Source organism: Pimephales promelas, chromosome 13, assembly GCF_988280905.1.
Source record: "Pimephales promelas chromosome 13, fPimPro1.hap1.1, whole genome shotgun sequence".
NCBI lineage: Eukaryota > Metazoa > Chordata > Actinopteri > Cypriniformes > Leuciscidae > Pimephales > Pimephales promelas.
Window position 1 is genome coordinate 9,594,468 of NC_142781.1, and position 16,667 is coordinate 9,611,134.

At 38.6% G+C, this 16,667-nt stretch overlaps 1 protein-coding gene across 24 annotated transcripts in view; it reads right to left on the reverse strand.

Moving 5' to 3' along the window:
- nrxn3b (neurexin 3b) overlaps window positions 1-16,667 on the reverse strand; it is a 431,860-nt gene that overhangs the window by 347,708 nt on the left and 67,485 nt on the right. The window lies entirely within an intron of this gene.

A 16,667-nucleotide genomic window follows, 5' to 3' on the forward strand; every position in this document is an offset into this window, starting at 1 on the left:
GGCACGTTGTTGGCGCATTGCAATTTTGAGGCAACTGAAATAGACTGAGCCAACAGAAACCTAGTCTAAAGGCAATGGTATGATATATATATATATATATATATATATATATATATATATATATACAGTATATAATTTTTTTTGTTATTTAAAGAGCGTGTTAGTAAAGTGTGCCTATAGGCGGGTCCACAACGCTCAAACACTTTGTCCTGTAGATCAGTGGTAGATCCATTTGAGGCCCCCTACTTGACATTAAAGTTTAATGTTAGTGCGGCCCGTCGTTGCGTGTGTGCCACTTTTTTTTTTTAATCCCTAATGGGCTACCATATGTAACCAGGTTAAAATTATCTTTACTTTTACGTTGAAATGTCACCAAATCCTGATTTACATTGTCTTCTATGTGTTTAATATATGTTTTATTGTCAATATTCATGCCTCTATGTTGTATTCAGGCCATGGTGTTAATACCTGTACTTTCACTTTAAGAGGTCGCAGGTTTTATTACGTAATTTATGCGCTTCTCTCAGTTTCTCGCCAGGCTGTCTGAGAGAAGGTAATGTAATATTTTGCGCGTCAGTTTTAAACACTCATTTCGGGTTTTGGATGATGCAAACTTTGTTTTATGCATGTATAAATGTTAGTTTCAAGGTTCTAAACATGCAGTTAAATCGAATTTCAATCGAATTTAAACCTTGTAAACGGATTTTTTGCAAGCTTTAAAGTAGACATTTTTCCACGTGCTAGTCTACAGAGTTTTCTGTATTATCTGCTAACAGGAGCTTGAGAACTGTATGCTGTGTGGGAAAGACTGCATGTGACGACAGCCTTATGTGTTTTTTTTTTTGTTGATTTGTACAGGTATGTGTTTAATGTTCATTATAATTCATTACTAGGGTTGGGTATCGAGAATCGAGTATCGATTGGAACCGAGACTAACTTTTCGTTTTTCCCGGAATCGTTCAAAAGTTAAAATTTCGATTCCTAGTTTCGATATTCACAGTCCGCCGAGCGGAAGAAGAAACCGCTGAACAACACTGAAGAAGCGTCTACCGGAAGTGTTGGCATAACCACGCGAGTCGAACATGAGTACCTTACGTCGGAGATCCAAAGTGTGGCTTCACTTTTCTAAAAATAACGAAATCTCGGCAAAATGCAAAATTTGTGACAAAAGGAGTATTTTTACAGAAGGAGTATTTCCTTCAGAATGGAGAATCGAGAATCGTTAGGAACCGGAATCGAAACAAGGAATCGCAATCGGAATCAGAATCGTTCAAATTCAAACGATACCCAACCCTATTCATTACTGGTTGTATTAAGCATGTGAAGGAAATTCATGTTGTCAATTACATTGAGCATTTTATAAATTTAGTTCATTTTCACATTTTTATTTAAAAGTATTTTTGCTGATAATACTAAAAGTTTTATCAGTTATGTAGATTTGCGCAGTTCGCGCCAGGCTGTCTAAGAGAAGGAGCTTGAGAACTGTATGCTGTGTGGGAAAGACTGCATGTGACGACAGCCTTATGTGTTTTTTTGTTGATTTGTACAGGCAAATCCACTCTTCTGCCTTCCTTAAAAAGAGCAACCAGCAGACGGTCGTGGTTCGGGTCTTTTCTTTATTCAGCACAATAAGAACACAACGCAGAATATAAAAGAGTTAACGGACGTGCATCCAAATTAACATAGAACTGTTAAGGACAAGACACGCCCGTTACAATGGTGCCGTGACCATTACACATAGATAGTCTCGTGATCTCGTGACAGCTTACGGTGTTGTCAATAGTTGCTATAGACAACTGCAAAGTGCATACTGTGCCTGGAAAAACTGAGCGCGTCGCTTCAATTACAAGCCTGCTTGCCGCGCACCTACATTTGAAATAACGAACTTGAGCGCACAAAAATGTGAGCGTGATATATGTACCACCATCAGGCCACGAGCTACTGGTAGCTCGCGAGCGACGTGTTGGAGACCGCTGCTATAAAACAATGTGGGAATAATCATTTTGAGCTTGTTATATGTGTCCAACAGGTTGATAAGGAGGTTTGTTTTGATTTGTGCCAAGTCAGTAATTTGCCTGATACACTATACATGTGTAGAAAGAATTCAATAAGACGGGCAGACATGACGGCAAATATTTGTATTTCAAAAGCAAGAATTTTTTTAAGGATAATAAAAGAAAATGTGCCTTCCAAAAAAACATGTAATATCATTAATGTGTTGTATAAAGAAAATAAAAAAGGATGTGAGCAAAAAACGTATCACAAAGATGTGTTATAAGGAAAAAAAAAAAAAGAAACAGTGTAAAATGAACTTGAACGAACTAAAATGAACGAACCAATCATGTAAAGAAAGGAATGTTCAACTTCAGAGGAACAGTTCAGAAGAAACGTTACTAATAAGGATTGAGAAGATTGGATCAGTCGTGCTCCTTTTTTGGAATACTTCAATACTATTTTTGTCGAATACTTGATGTGGCCCTGCCTGACCCAGACTCTAACTCCAGCGGCCCCCAGTTAAGTTGAGTTTCAGACCCTTGCTGTAGATGGTCCTTTAACCTCGCGCACAAGCAGATCCGTTTCCTCTCTGGAGAAGTGTTCAGTTTTTTTCCGCTTGCAAATTCCGCCATGTAAACTTTAAAAGCTCTCATTGGTGTATTGTATGTTACGCCCAAAACACACCCATTACCCATAAAGAGAATAGGGACATCCCTTTAAGACCATGCGCCGGAAGCGCCGACCATTTTGCTCGTCGTTAAACTAGCAAAAGTGGATTCGGACAAGCCCTAAGTGCACTTTAGACCATGCGTTTAGATCCTTAAAATAGGGTCCCTACATTTAATTCTGCAACATCAGACCAGTGGTTTCCTCAAATTTCCTCAAATAAATTAATAGCCCTTTATATATCTTGATAAGATAAGCTTAGGATAGAATGATATTCATGAGGATGATCATCACTCTTAACTCAGAAGACAGCATTAATGAAAAACGTTACAGCACAGCATGTACAGTTGAGCCTTTTTATACTCAAACTGTAAAATTAAAAAGAGTTAAAAACACATATCAACACATACTCTATTCCATTTCCTCTAGCAGTTGTTTAATGAAAGATTTCATCTTGCTCCTTTCACCTAATTCAGTGCCAGTAAGTGTAATTTGGCGCATTGGTAGAAGTAGCAGAACTGCAAATACAAACTTGAAATGCTAAAATGTTAAGAAAATGTCTAATTATGGACTATATTTGGTCAAAAACGTATATTAATTGTTTATCATATAGAAGGCTGTTTTATATACAACAAATGAAACATGCATTTACATTGGATTCTGCAGAGAGGTACAGTATCGTTTCTTCCTCATTTCTGAAGTCCATCACGTCACTGCATCATACCAAACCTTCCCAGCAGCTTCCATCTCTCTCTCTCTCTCTCTCTCTCTCTCTCTCTCTCTCTGCCTCAGACACCCCCAACCCCCACCGACCCCACACCCCTTCCACTCATGGCCTTGAGGGTGAAGCAGAGCTCCCTGGAGCATGACTGACAGTGCTGAGAGCCAATCACTCATCTAGAACTGCGCACTGCCTTATTGGCCATTATCTCTGCTGTCAGCACGAGGCAGAGACGTGAGCGGTGTCTATCCCAGCGGCCCCTTTGTTTTTGTCCTGTCTCCTTCCATCCAAACACTTCCATCCACTGACAAGGACGCGGCTAAAGCCAAATGCTGAAGCTCTTGGCCCTTTCATGTTTTAAATCTGCGGCAAAAGCCCCATATAAAGCTAACTTGCAGTGTTCATCCATCACAGTCTCTTATACTAGTATGCACTCTTGTGAGATATGGCACAACAACAAATGTTGCCCATGTGTAAGCTGTGTGCAATATATTTGTTATTTCCAGTAAAATTATCTATTGAACACAAAACCAGCAACACTCAGAGTGAAGAAATCAAAACTGATTAGAGTTAGATAACAAAATCTGCCTTTCATTTGCCAACTCTGTTGCACAAGCCTTCATACTGGTTTTGTGTTTAATAAGTACTTTTTTTTTTATGTGCACCAGCATAACTCTACAATACGTTTAGTAAAACTATATGAAAATCTTTAAAACAATTATTGACAAGCTAATTTAAAAGGGACCTGCCTCTTTTTACAAAATGTAATATAAATAAGTTTTTTACCGTACGCCCTTTTGTCCACGTGTATTGTGTTCTGTGTAGCGCACGGTTCGTGTTTTATTCAGCCGCATGCATTTTTTAGTGTGAACGCTCTCATTAGCTCTGTGTTCGTGTCTTGTTTTGTTTGAGCACATGGCTTGTGATTTTGTTCGCTGGCCATGTGCTTGTGTTTTTGTCATGTTTCAGACTGATCTCATGAAATGGCGTATGTATGACACGTCAATTCGTATTTCCATTTTTGCCATGCTATCAACAAGCATAATCGCTTTTCAGCGTGTTTATGAACGCCGTTGACTTAACGCTACATTACTGTATAAATATATGACCTACCCCAACCCATTCCTAAACCTACCCGTCACTGGGGTTAATAACATTTATGAGTCTTCCCCTACCTTCCTAGGGAAAAAAAAATATCGCTCCCCAGATGTAGATCTACATTTTGCTTCGTTTCGCTCGGACATTTAATGGCGTAGAAATACACGCAAAAGAAGGCGGTTCGTTTCGGCGTGGACATACACGCAGATAGCTCAAAATGAGTATACGTAGATAACGCATCTATATGCTATAAGTATTTTTACGCAAAGTCATGATGCCATGTTGCATGTTTAGTCATATTTCCTTGGGCCAGGTGGTCTCCTGTCTATTGTCTTAGTCTTAACCCCATCGTGCTAACTGATTATTGGTTCAATTGCAGTTCCCACTGTTTTCCCATTATTTTCTATGTAAACACACTAGAGGGTCTATGCATTTCTTTCTCCTATTCTTTAGGAGCTTCCTGTGTGAGACGATGTAAAAGATGCAAACCACAAGCAAAACCGTCAAACGCATACGTCTAGGACGCTTACATAGAAAAGCAATGTAAAAGTAATGCAGTGGAATGCAAAAACATGTTCTATGTTTATTGATACTTTCAGGGTCTTTGGTTTCCAGTAGCTTCCCTAGCGAGGAGATTCATGGACTATGTACAGATCACTCAGGAGAGGAGCTAATGATTCTACACTAATAGGGCTGTTACATTATGTCACAATGTAGAGAAAACAACTCATTTTGAGACATCGTTTATGACATTGGAGAATATAATAAAAATGTGACACACATTTACGTTCAAATACCATGTACATGTGAATTTTGCATAATAGTTCCCCTCTAAGAAGATACAAAATAATATGTTGAATCTGTATTTTTTTATTTATTTTTCTTACTGGATACATTTAGAATTTAATAATTTGAAAGCTGGAAGGAGTTACTATTTATTTATTTTTTTGGTCTCAACAGTAGTGAAAGAATAATGAGTTTAAATAGTAGAACAGTATTTAAATGCTGTATTCTAGAAATAAATATGACCAGGGTGACAAGCTTTAGTAGTGTGTAGTGCATGCTTGGAATAAACTGAAAAAAAAAAACAACAACCCTGTTTTCTTCACCCTCTTCCCTGTCTATACTCTACGTGTTCTGAAACACAGACATGCTTGACCGCAATCAGTTGAATATTTATCACCTTAAAGCAAGCTGTCGTGCTGGGAAAGGTTAAAGGTGAACAGGTAAATGTGGGAACTACAAAGAGACTTCGAGCTGCCAGACGGTAGGAAACACAGAGGGAGGGTGAACTACATCTCAGATACTGACACTTTCAGCCTGAACTTTAAAATGGTGTGTTTTCACATCAGAAAAGTCAATGAAATGAACCCAACAAGGGTTGCATCATTGAATTGCATCTCATACTTATACTGATAGTAAATATTAAATATATAATTTGGTATCAGACAATGTGATTTGCCTGTGCAAAAACTATGTGAGTTGTTACTAAGGTATTCTAAGCAGTTTTTGGCATGTTTTAATGGAGTTGCTGGTGTTTAGAATCTTACTTGACCTGACAACTTAACAAAAAATTATAAACTATCAGCAATCATAGAAAAACCAGGCTTAGATTGGCAAGACATTAAAACATATACATTTAAAACAAACAAAGATATATCAAGAATGCAGTGCTAAGCTTTTTATCTGCAGGGAAAAACACGTTTTATGTTTTTATACACAAACCTAAGTATGAGTAATGATAATAGTGATGATTGTGAGGATTGTCTTAGCTAACACCACTAATTATTACAAAAGCAGAAAGGATGTTACATAACATGCATGTCAGATGCAAAAGGCTCAGTTTAACAGCAAGTAATTGCAGGCTAGAAACAGGTTTGTTGTTGATTCAAAACTGTGTCCAAATTCATGTTGTAACAAACCCACACACATGGGTGAGCAGAGAAAACAACAAATGCCAACAGACTCAGCAGACTCTTTCATGCTCACTTCAGGCTTGATTTTATTGTAGCTGATGGTCTCAAAGTTAGCGACAGGAAAATGGAAACAGTAACGCCAGAATGTAGAAGAATGTTAAAGAGATGAATTGTAAAAATCTACAGCTGTGTTTTCAAAGGCGAATCACTGCAGCTTTGAATCCAGCTGGAACTAGTTGTCGCCAATGGCCACAACACACTGTGTCTCTCTCTCTATGTGTGTGTGCTAATGCAGAAGTGAAAAGATGACAGTGGTGCTTGAAAGAAAAAGAACTGAAGAGCGTGTATCTAAAGAGCATTCTCCGAACCAAATGTCCCCAAACCGAACCTGAAATCAGCAACCTTGGGGGGGTCATTAAACCATCTTTGCAAATTAAATTGCTTATTTAACATGCTACATATATTCTTATTACATTAATGATTTCTATATCATTTCTTAACTTATCTGAAGTTTTAAACAGTGTTGATGCAAATCTAAGTTTCTGTTCTAACCAGCGAATGGACATTTTGTTGAGAAATTGCTTTCTAACAGTATTTCTGCGGTGTTATGCTGGCTATCTTCATCCATTGTGAAATCTCATTGGCTTAAAATCCCAAATATGATTATTGTGTGGCATGATACATTCTAGCTGAAATATTATTGTGTGAAGCCCCTTCACAAGTTTTAGGTGAACTATCCCTTTAAATATTTCAGCTGCTGACTGAAAGTTCAGGGGTTCAGTCCCATTCAAGAGGTGACCTTTAATTTGGTCATAATTCATTACTGCTCAGAGGAGCACCTGCGCACTTTAACTGAGGTTAATCATGGGGCCACCCTATCCATCAGTAATGGTTAAAAAGTGCTTCAGCTTTTTAATATATATTTTAATGTATTATTATGTATTGTCACATCAATTTGAATGCCAACATCACTTTATTTATATTGGGACAATTAGAAGAACATGTTGTCCAATGTACTTTACATAACTTACATAACCAAAATAAATAAATAAATAAATAAATATATACTAACATACTGTAATTAATCACATAAACAGTCACTGTTAAAAACCATAACATATACATTTTAAGGTGTGATTTAAACTCATAAACAGCAGTAGCGCTCTCATATTATTAGCTATTTAAATTAATGAAATGAAAGTGTGGCAGTATGAACTGTTAATGGCAGTATGAACCATGCATGTCGAGACTGTGCTCCAAACTGTATTGCGCGCACGGCAGAGAGGGGGGAAGCGAGAGACCTTGCGTGTGTGCCTCATGAAGCGCATATAAAGGGTGTAGCACACCGGATGAGAAGCGCAGCGTCACGCCACGTCTAAAACAACTCCACGTATTGCACACCGGATGCACACAATCTAATGGCGCTAGGTCAATTTTGAATCAACTCCTGGTAGAAGAGTTTTAACTTGATTTATTTATTTTTTTTTATTTTTTTGATGTTGATTGAATAATAGCTGATGTTTGAACGTTAATCAAGTAAAAGTGTCTATCACGTTAAGTCTGTTAATTTGTTGTAACTCTATCCGTTGTCTAGGCAACTATCTCACATAATACAGTAGTATTTATTATACTATATATTACTAGCGTTTAGCTAACTCGAGTGAAAACAGCCGTAGCTGGGCACCACCTGTGTGTGTGGTGATGGGGGTGAAGGCGGTGTGGACATCGGGGGTGAAGATGGCGCAGTGGATAAGACACATGCCTTCGGTGTGAAAGACCCGGGTTCGAATCCACTGTGAGACACCAATGTGTCCCTGAGCAAGACACTTAACCCCTAGTTGCTCCAGAGTCGTGCGACCTCTGACACATATAGAAATTGTAAGTCGCTTTGGATAAAAAGCGTCAGCTAAATGAATAAATTAGAAGTCAAATAGAAAAAACGAGAATCAAATCGAACCGAGACCTTAGAATCGAAAATTTTATCGAATCGAGGATTTGGAGAATCGTGACACCCCCAGTAATAAAGTACTATGATTGTATAGCGTATTTTTTAAATGTCAGTCTAATTTTTACTTGCTCTCTCCGAGGAAGCTTTAAAACACCAAATGAAATATTTCAACACAATAATTATTTACTGTCTAATTATTTACTTAGCCGTGTAATAAGCGGGATAATGTACATCCAGCCGGTGGTTCTCACAAAATAACCCCCTTTAGGCTGATCAAGATCCTGACTACAGTGTCGGGGTTATTTTGAGAGAAGCACCGGCTGGATGTACATTATCCCTTACAGAATGACCTGTTCAAATGACTAATTTTGACCAACTGACTCTGCATTAATACATGTATTATTATTAGATTACTTATGGAGACTGCAGGGAGAGATGACACATAGGTAGTAAACAGGTATAAGTGGTCAGTTTTTACAACATTGCCATAAGAGTAAAAGTCATTATTTAGAAATATATGACCATTAAGAAAATCAAGTAATCCAGACATCATATTAAACTGCTTTTAAAGAGCACCTTTGATGGATTTTTGAAAATGAATGTTCATGTAGTGTGGAATATAGCTCTAAGGGAATGAAAACATCCTGCAAAGATTTATATCTGAAAGTGCATCGTATATAAAGTTATTGTCTTTCAAAAGTGAGAGTCGACTCTGAGTCTATGAAATGAATTGTTTTTGAAACGAGTCATTAGCTGTTACATCGTGACGTAGAGAGGTCATTGGCCACTCCCAACAACTGCGTGCGCATACGGAAGTGTAAACTCGAAGTGACGTCTAGAACACATTCAAATACTTCAGCTGAATCACATCATGTCGAGAAGATGCTGTGTTCTACATTGCAAAGACAGTTCAGCCACTTGTTTCCATTGTCCAGGGACGAGCATGAGAATAATCATTGGTCAGAGTTCATATTTGCAACATTATAGCCCGAACCTTGTGCTCTTATCATTTTAATGACGAATCATTCGCAAGCTGATTGTTCCTGAAGGAGGGCTCAGTATCCAGTGTATATGGATTAGGTTCGTCCTCCTCCGAATCACAATCTGTAAGTATATAAGTTTGCTGTTATGTTTTCTGTAGCATGCACAATATAGTTATATTGTGTTTTGTGTGTTGTGTACACTCCACGCAGCTTCTAAGCGGGGTAAAGTTAGTTTTGTTTTTGATATTCACCAGACATTCATTGAAAAATGGCAATTACCTCCTAAACGACTTGGTTATGGGCGTTCCGTTGCTGACAGTCTCTGCCTACGGTTTACCAATGACAACTGACTGGGTCATTTGACCAATCGCCGCAGATTCGCGTCACTCAAAGGAGGTGTTTGGGAAAATGAATTGTCGAACGAATCATTTGGGAGTCGTTGAGCAAATCAGTTAAAAATAAATGCATATTATAAGACAAATAAAGTGTTTTTTATCCTTGCATGCACGTTAAACTGTTTTTGGAAACTCCTAAAACAAAAAATAGGAACATTTCAAATGCTATGATAGGGGCTCTTTAATAATAAAAATAAAACATAATAACTTTTAATAAAAAAAAATATTTATAAAAAATATATAAAATATATAAAATATTTATATAATATATAAAAATATAATTTAAAAAAATAAAAATAATAAAATATTGTGTTGCACAATAATTAACTATATTACAAGCCGAGTTTATCTCGATATACTGTTCTTTGTTATTTTTGTGGCTTGTATTGTACAAAGTGCAGTGCAGTTTGTGAATTCTTCCAGCAAACAGAAATATTAGCATTTAGGATTAATTTCATATGCACAAGCGATTGCACCAATGATATGATGTATATGGTACACACACAGCTGTTCTCAGGTCAGTGTGCTGGAGGACTATCACGCTGTTCACACGTGACTCTGCCCTCTTGTTTCCATGGGGCAAGTGGCAAATGAGGGGTAGGCTGTATCTGCCCCCATATTTCTCAAAAGGGCGCAATGACCTCCGGGCTCAATAAAGGCAGAAGAGCCCTGCATTGTGGCTTGACTCTTTCTCAGCCAGGTTTCTAAATTTAGAGGACTTACAGAAATGAAGAACAGTGTGCAGCAGATTCAGATTTGAAGAAGATACTACGAGGCTTTTGGCCCTCATGTTCTATACATGCTGTTCTACTTGTGCTTTATGCTTGATTTAAAAAATAAATAAAATAATTTTATATATGTTTTCATATGTATGCAAGTAAAATGTTTAATTATGTCATTTCAGCACCGCTAAAATCATGAAAAGTACTGATTGTTTGTCATATGATTGAGTTTATATACTGTACATGTATGTATGTATAATAAAAGGTGAATTGTGTAATTTCTGTGCTGCTAGAAACATCAAAGTAGCGTCACATGTATGTTACAATCTGTGCATTAAGTTTTGTTTTCATGGAATTTTAGTTAGTTCCAGTTATGTTCAGTCACATGTTTCCCTATCTTCCATTTTTTACCACTAATCTGCAACCATGGACATTCATTAATTATCACAGCTGTCCGGTATTGTTCGTGTGTGTGTTACACACCCTGTTATGTTGCCTTTGCCACTTATGGATTGTCCTATTTACTTTGTTTAATGAACTACTGTAAGTACCTTTGTCATCACTGTACTTACTGCAATACTGGGCTGAAAGAAAAGATGGAATTTGCTGTGGCATTTTCTGCCCTAGCCCAGGAAGTGCTTCCTTTTATGAAATATTAATTTCAATTTTGCCAGCTCACCCGGTGGACTACCTTCAATAATGAGACTAAAAAGTCTCTATATTGGATAGGAGAAAATTACCACCGCCCATTAGACCTCTTAGACATTAAAGGGGCAACATGACATCATGACTTTTGCGTAAACATATACGCCACTTTCGAGTCAGGTGGCGTGTTATCTCCACGCATTTTGTGCTATCCGCGTGTGTCCGCGTGTATGCGTATATGTCTACGCCATTAACGTCCGCGTCATTCCGCGTGTCTGAACACGCAGTCAAATCTCCAGTCATAAATGCCATTAACCCCAGTGACGGTTAAGTTTAGGGATGGGGTTGAGGTAAGTCATATCTTTTTTTTACCTAGGATGGTAAGGGAACAGTCATAAATGCCATTAACCCCAGTGACGGTTAGGTTTAGGGACGGGGTTGAGGTAAGTCATATATTTATATAACGTTTAGTCAACGGCGTTCCTAAACACGCTGAAAGGCGATTATGCGTCTTGATAGCACGCCAAAAATGGAAATACGAATTGGCGTGTCATACACACGCTACTTCATGAGATCAGTCTGAAAGGGGACAAATCGAGGGAGGCTGTCCTCAAATGTCAGGTGGGCATCTACCTCTACCTAGAACTATTTGCCACGCAGCCAGAGCCAAACACAGCACCCACACACATGGCAGTTATGGATAGTACTGAGCCCACCGCAGACTGAGAGACCCAGCTGATGCCCACTACGAGCCAAAGCCAGAAGCCACATTCGTCCCGGAGTAGAAGTCTGAGGGCTTGGCTGGTGTGTGATCTGTGCCAGTGGGAGCATTGGTGGAGCTGGACATTGATGAGTGGCTGATTGACTGGGAAAAGGAGGCTGATCACCCTCTTTACTCCCAGTTCCTTCCAGAAAAAGGTGTATGTTCGTCACCGCTGGTCCTGCCAACTATGTCATTGTCTTATATGGAGGCTGTGTTGTTGTCTCCAATCACGCCCAACCTCTCTCTCCTCTTCAGCCCGATCTTCGCTGGTTCCCTTTAGCCCCTCGTCTTTTACCCTGACACACTGCTGTGTCGAAAAGCCTTGAGTCTTACTTGGGTTGCTAGCTTCCACAAGGAAAGTGGATCCAGCCTCTGATCTCATCACTCCCCCTCGGCCCGTCAGTTCCACCCTGGCTCCTCCCTTGGCTGTACTAGATACCATCGGCCTTACGGCCCCACCGGGCTCCCTTTTACTCTGCCGTCTCCACCTTGGTCAGCAGTCACCCTGCCGATGCCACGGACCTAAAGCCTTGTGCTGCGCTCCGTCTCTCCAACTTCTGCGGGCTCTGCCTTCCCCTGTCTCCGCCTGGGTCCTCAGTCACACCGGCTCCATCTTTGGTCCCATCTGCTCTCGGTCTGCGCCCTGGGCTCCACTACCAGTGGCTCCATTGTGAGTCAGTCGTCCCCCTGGTGTCGTAAGCCATGATTCCACCATTACATTGTTTCTCCCTCCCTCTAGTCCACCCTGGGTCCTTCTGCCCACTATCCTACCTGGGTCATGCCCTTCTTCTGCCCCCTGTAATATCTCCTCAGCCATTTTTATGGTGCAAGACCACTCGGGACTTTTAGTTTGTTTATCTTCAGTCACGTTTCCCTTTGTTCTATTTCTCACCACTAATCTGTTAACATGGACATTAATTATTTAAATTTTATTATTCTGTGTATTAAAGTTCCTCTTTAGTTCTCTGTCTTTGTCTGGTTAGTGTGTGTTACGTTATGTTGCCTTTGCCACTTTTGGATTATCCTTATTTACTTTGTTTAATTAACTGAATTTTGATTATTGACCTTTGTCATCCTTGAACCCTATACATTACAATATATGTATGCATTAGGGGTGTAACGGTACACAAAAATCACGGTTCGGTACGTACCTCGGTTTTAAAGTCACGGTTCGGTACGTTTTCGATACAGCAAAAAGAAAGAAATGCCAGAGAAATTTCCTATTTGTTTAAAGAAAAAATATTTTTAAATAAGTGTGAGTTTTTCTAGATCTTGAAACTTTCAGGTTTATAAATGGGGGTCATCTTTGAAGGATGAACAAATAATGTTTTGGTCATCACATTAAAAATAACATTTAAATATATATTTATTTATATAATATTTGAATTTTGAAGTGCTGGAAAAAGATGTGTGAAGTACTTGAAAGCATTTCACCATTCCAGCCAAACAGGTTCCAGTTACTGTTACTATATTAAATCCATGGTGAATGTTGCTGGTCTGTGGACGAAAGTATTACTAGTTCATTCACGGCACAATGTTTCTCCTGGTTTCCATGACAGCGCTGTTTGATCTAATAGAGATCTACGGTTAATAACGGAGAAATGTGAATGCATCTCACTAGATCTCGCAGCAATGTTATTACCTCAGTGGCGAATTCAAATGTGTTCTTTCGCTGTGTAGTAACAGTGTTGCTTGATCGAGATCGGCTCGCGCTGCACAGATGTTGCTGGTCCGAACTGATAAACGATCCGTGAAGCACATAACGAGTAGCGCAGTTTCGTTCTGCTTTCATTACGCTTGCCATTTGATGTTGCGCAACGTTGTGTTGGCCGCGTCAGCACGAATTTTGCCGGCAGGAAAAATGGTCCAAGCAATCGTTCGGTTTGTATGCGTACCGAACCGAAACGGTTCAATACGAATACATGTACCGTTACACCCCTAGTATGCATACTAAAAGATGAATTATGTAATTTCTCCATCGCTAGAATCACCAAAAGTAATGATTGTTTTCAGAAAGGTTTCCCAAACACTCCACCATCTGGTCAGATAAAACACATCCGCCCCAAACACATGCCATTGGCCAGTGTTGTGCTGGGTTGTTCTAGATGCTCAAACAAACAGAATAACTTTATTGGAAATAAGTACATGACTTATTAAATAAGTACATGACTTATAGCATAGAGTATAGAAAGCATATATATTTCTCAAGAGGTGTAAATAACTATAATTCCTTCCTTTCTTTAGAATATAATGGTTGCTTGCAGGAACATTCTCATGACTTCAACAGAATGACATAAGGGTGAATAAATGATGACAGAAGTTCAAAAGAAAGAGGAAATATAGCTACAACACTTCTCACCCAACACAGTACACACCCATTGAACACCAAGAAAGAGAAAGCTCTGGAGAACTGTGCACTAAGACACACTAAAAGATAATAATGAGGTCCAGCAAAAGAGTAGTAGTGTGTGACCTCAAAGTTAAGGATATAACCTCAAGAAAACTTCCACACAAACACAGACAGTGCCAACAGCTGTTGGTAGCTCACAGGGTAAGTCCTTCTGACAACAGAGTTAACATATAGACAGGAGTTTGAGAAAATGCCACTTCCAGTTACAGTACAGCAGCAGAGCACAGAGGACATGAACAGCTCATTATTCCACAGCACATTTTCCATTCAAAATCCATCTTTGGACGCAGAGAACCATTGAGTGATTTAGAGCCACCGCACGCTGCTGAGGTCACATTTTATGATCAACCATCTCAGTTTATGTCCTATTAAATATCATTACATGCTTTACGTAGAAGCTAAAAATGGAGACTGAGTTATAAAGTCGCTGACATTTGGCAGATTTAAAGACAATATGAAATGACATTCACAACAAATTTCACATTATAGCATTATTTGACAGTAGATGTTTCACCAGTGACCAATTTTGGAGGCTCTTAACAGCGTGAAATTGACTTACATTTTTCCCGGTCTGTTGCTAAAAGAGATCTAGGCATTTACAGCTCATTTTAATTAAATATCATTTAAATATATATATATATATATATTTCTTAAATTATGGTGGTGAATTGTCTACATTACAGAGTACATTAATGTACAATTAACGTGTACAATTGTGTGCTAATTACGCGAATGAATTGAGAACTTTAGGTCCAGGCACATTTAAATAACTAGAGCCAAAAGCAGGTTTGTCCACTCGTTTCCATTCCTAGTGAGTCTGAGAATGGCTGCAGTTTTGGTAGTTTTCCTTTCACTAAGTAATTTACTATGACACATGCTCAGGTTTGCCAAGTTCCTTCTCAGAGAAAGATAAAGAGAAAGCCAACATATCTCCGTGAAGTGTGCTATTGACATCCATTGGTCTCACCAGGGACCCTCACACTATATTTTATTGATAAAACAGGGAGAGAATATAGATCCAGTGGATCATGTACCATAACATCCTTTAACAATCTGTATGGAGAAAAACCTTTCTTTCTAAAGTTCTGAACTGAAAACTTCCTTGGTAGGTTTCACGACGTTTCACAATGACTTTGTAAAATCTAGTTTGGACTTAATCTCAGTCCCTGTGGCACACACAGTCAATACAAGATATTCCAGAGCCAGTTCATTTCCATCATGGTCTTAATCTGAGTGTTTGCCTGAACAAACAGACTGAGCAAATGCCTCAAAGGAGGAGAGACAAAGAGGGAAAAAAATCAAATATTTGTTAATCAGCAAACTTGAAACATGCAGATGAATATTCCCCAGCCCCAGAGGCCCGGTGCATTTTTCTCTTCCTCTGAATCACTCTGTCTCTCTGGTTCATTCTCTCCCCCAGCTTCAAAAACCAAGAGAAAACAGAATGGAGTAAATGCACAATATGCAGTTTTGAGCAGAAACCTATTTCTGTTTTATCTCTTTGCTCTGCAAGGGGGGAAATTGCAGCACTGGGACTAGGAGGTGAGTTATAGTGATGAGGATTTGAGCAATACGGCAATAAATCTTCGACATGTTGTGCGGTACTAAATGTATGAACTATGGTCTATAATGATACACTATGCAGTTATCTGTGCATGGGCTCATAAAGATGACTGTAGAATGTCAAAGAGGACCTCTAGACACCAGAAACAGTCAAAAGTTGCAAAAAACAGTTTAGTTTTAGACTAAATCTGATAAAAAAAAAGAGTCATGTACCTATTTGTATTTGTTTGTTTGGGTGGCAGTTATGGCTTACTTGGATCAATTGACGAATAAGAAATAGCCATAGAGGGGGGGGGGGGGGTGCTATTTCATAATCTTGAAGAGCAATATACAGTAAATGTGTACAAAAGGCAAGAGGTAAAGAATTGGTTTACATTTTCAGTGTAAAGAAAAAGAGCAGTTTTAACATCCATTTCTGGTAACGCTTCCTTACAGTACAGTACTTACAGTCTATTTACCTAGAAAGTACTGGCTAATATAGGGTAAGTACATGGAACAGGGGTAGGTTCAGGGTTAGTACTAGTTATTACCCAGTAATTGTAGTTACTAAAATAAGTACATAGTATTTACATGGGTAACTGGACTGTAAAAGGAAGCGTTACCCCATTTCTTTCGTGTTTCACAAGGAAAAGGTTATCATGATATGAGGGTGGTGAGATGATGATAGAAATATTAGTTTAAAGAAAATTATTTTGACAAATACTTTCTGCATAATAATCTTGCAAAACAATTATCAAAAGATTTATCATTTTTATTTTAGAAGTTGTGGCTTAAAAATCAGAAGGAGAATGTATAAAGAAGCAATAAGGAGAAGTAAAGGGGAATGAAATCTAGAATTTAAA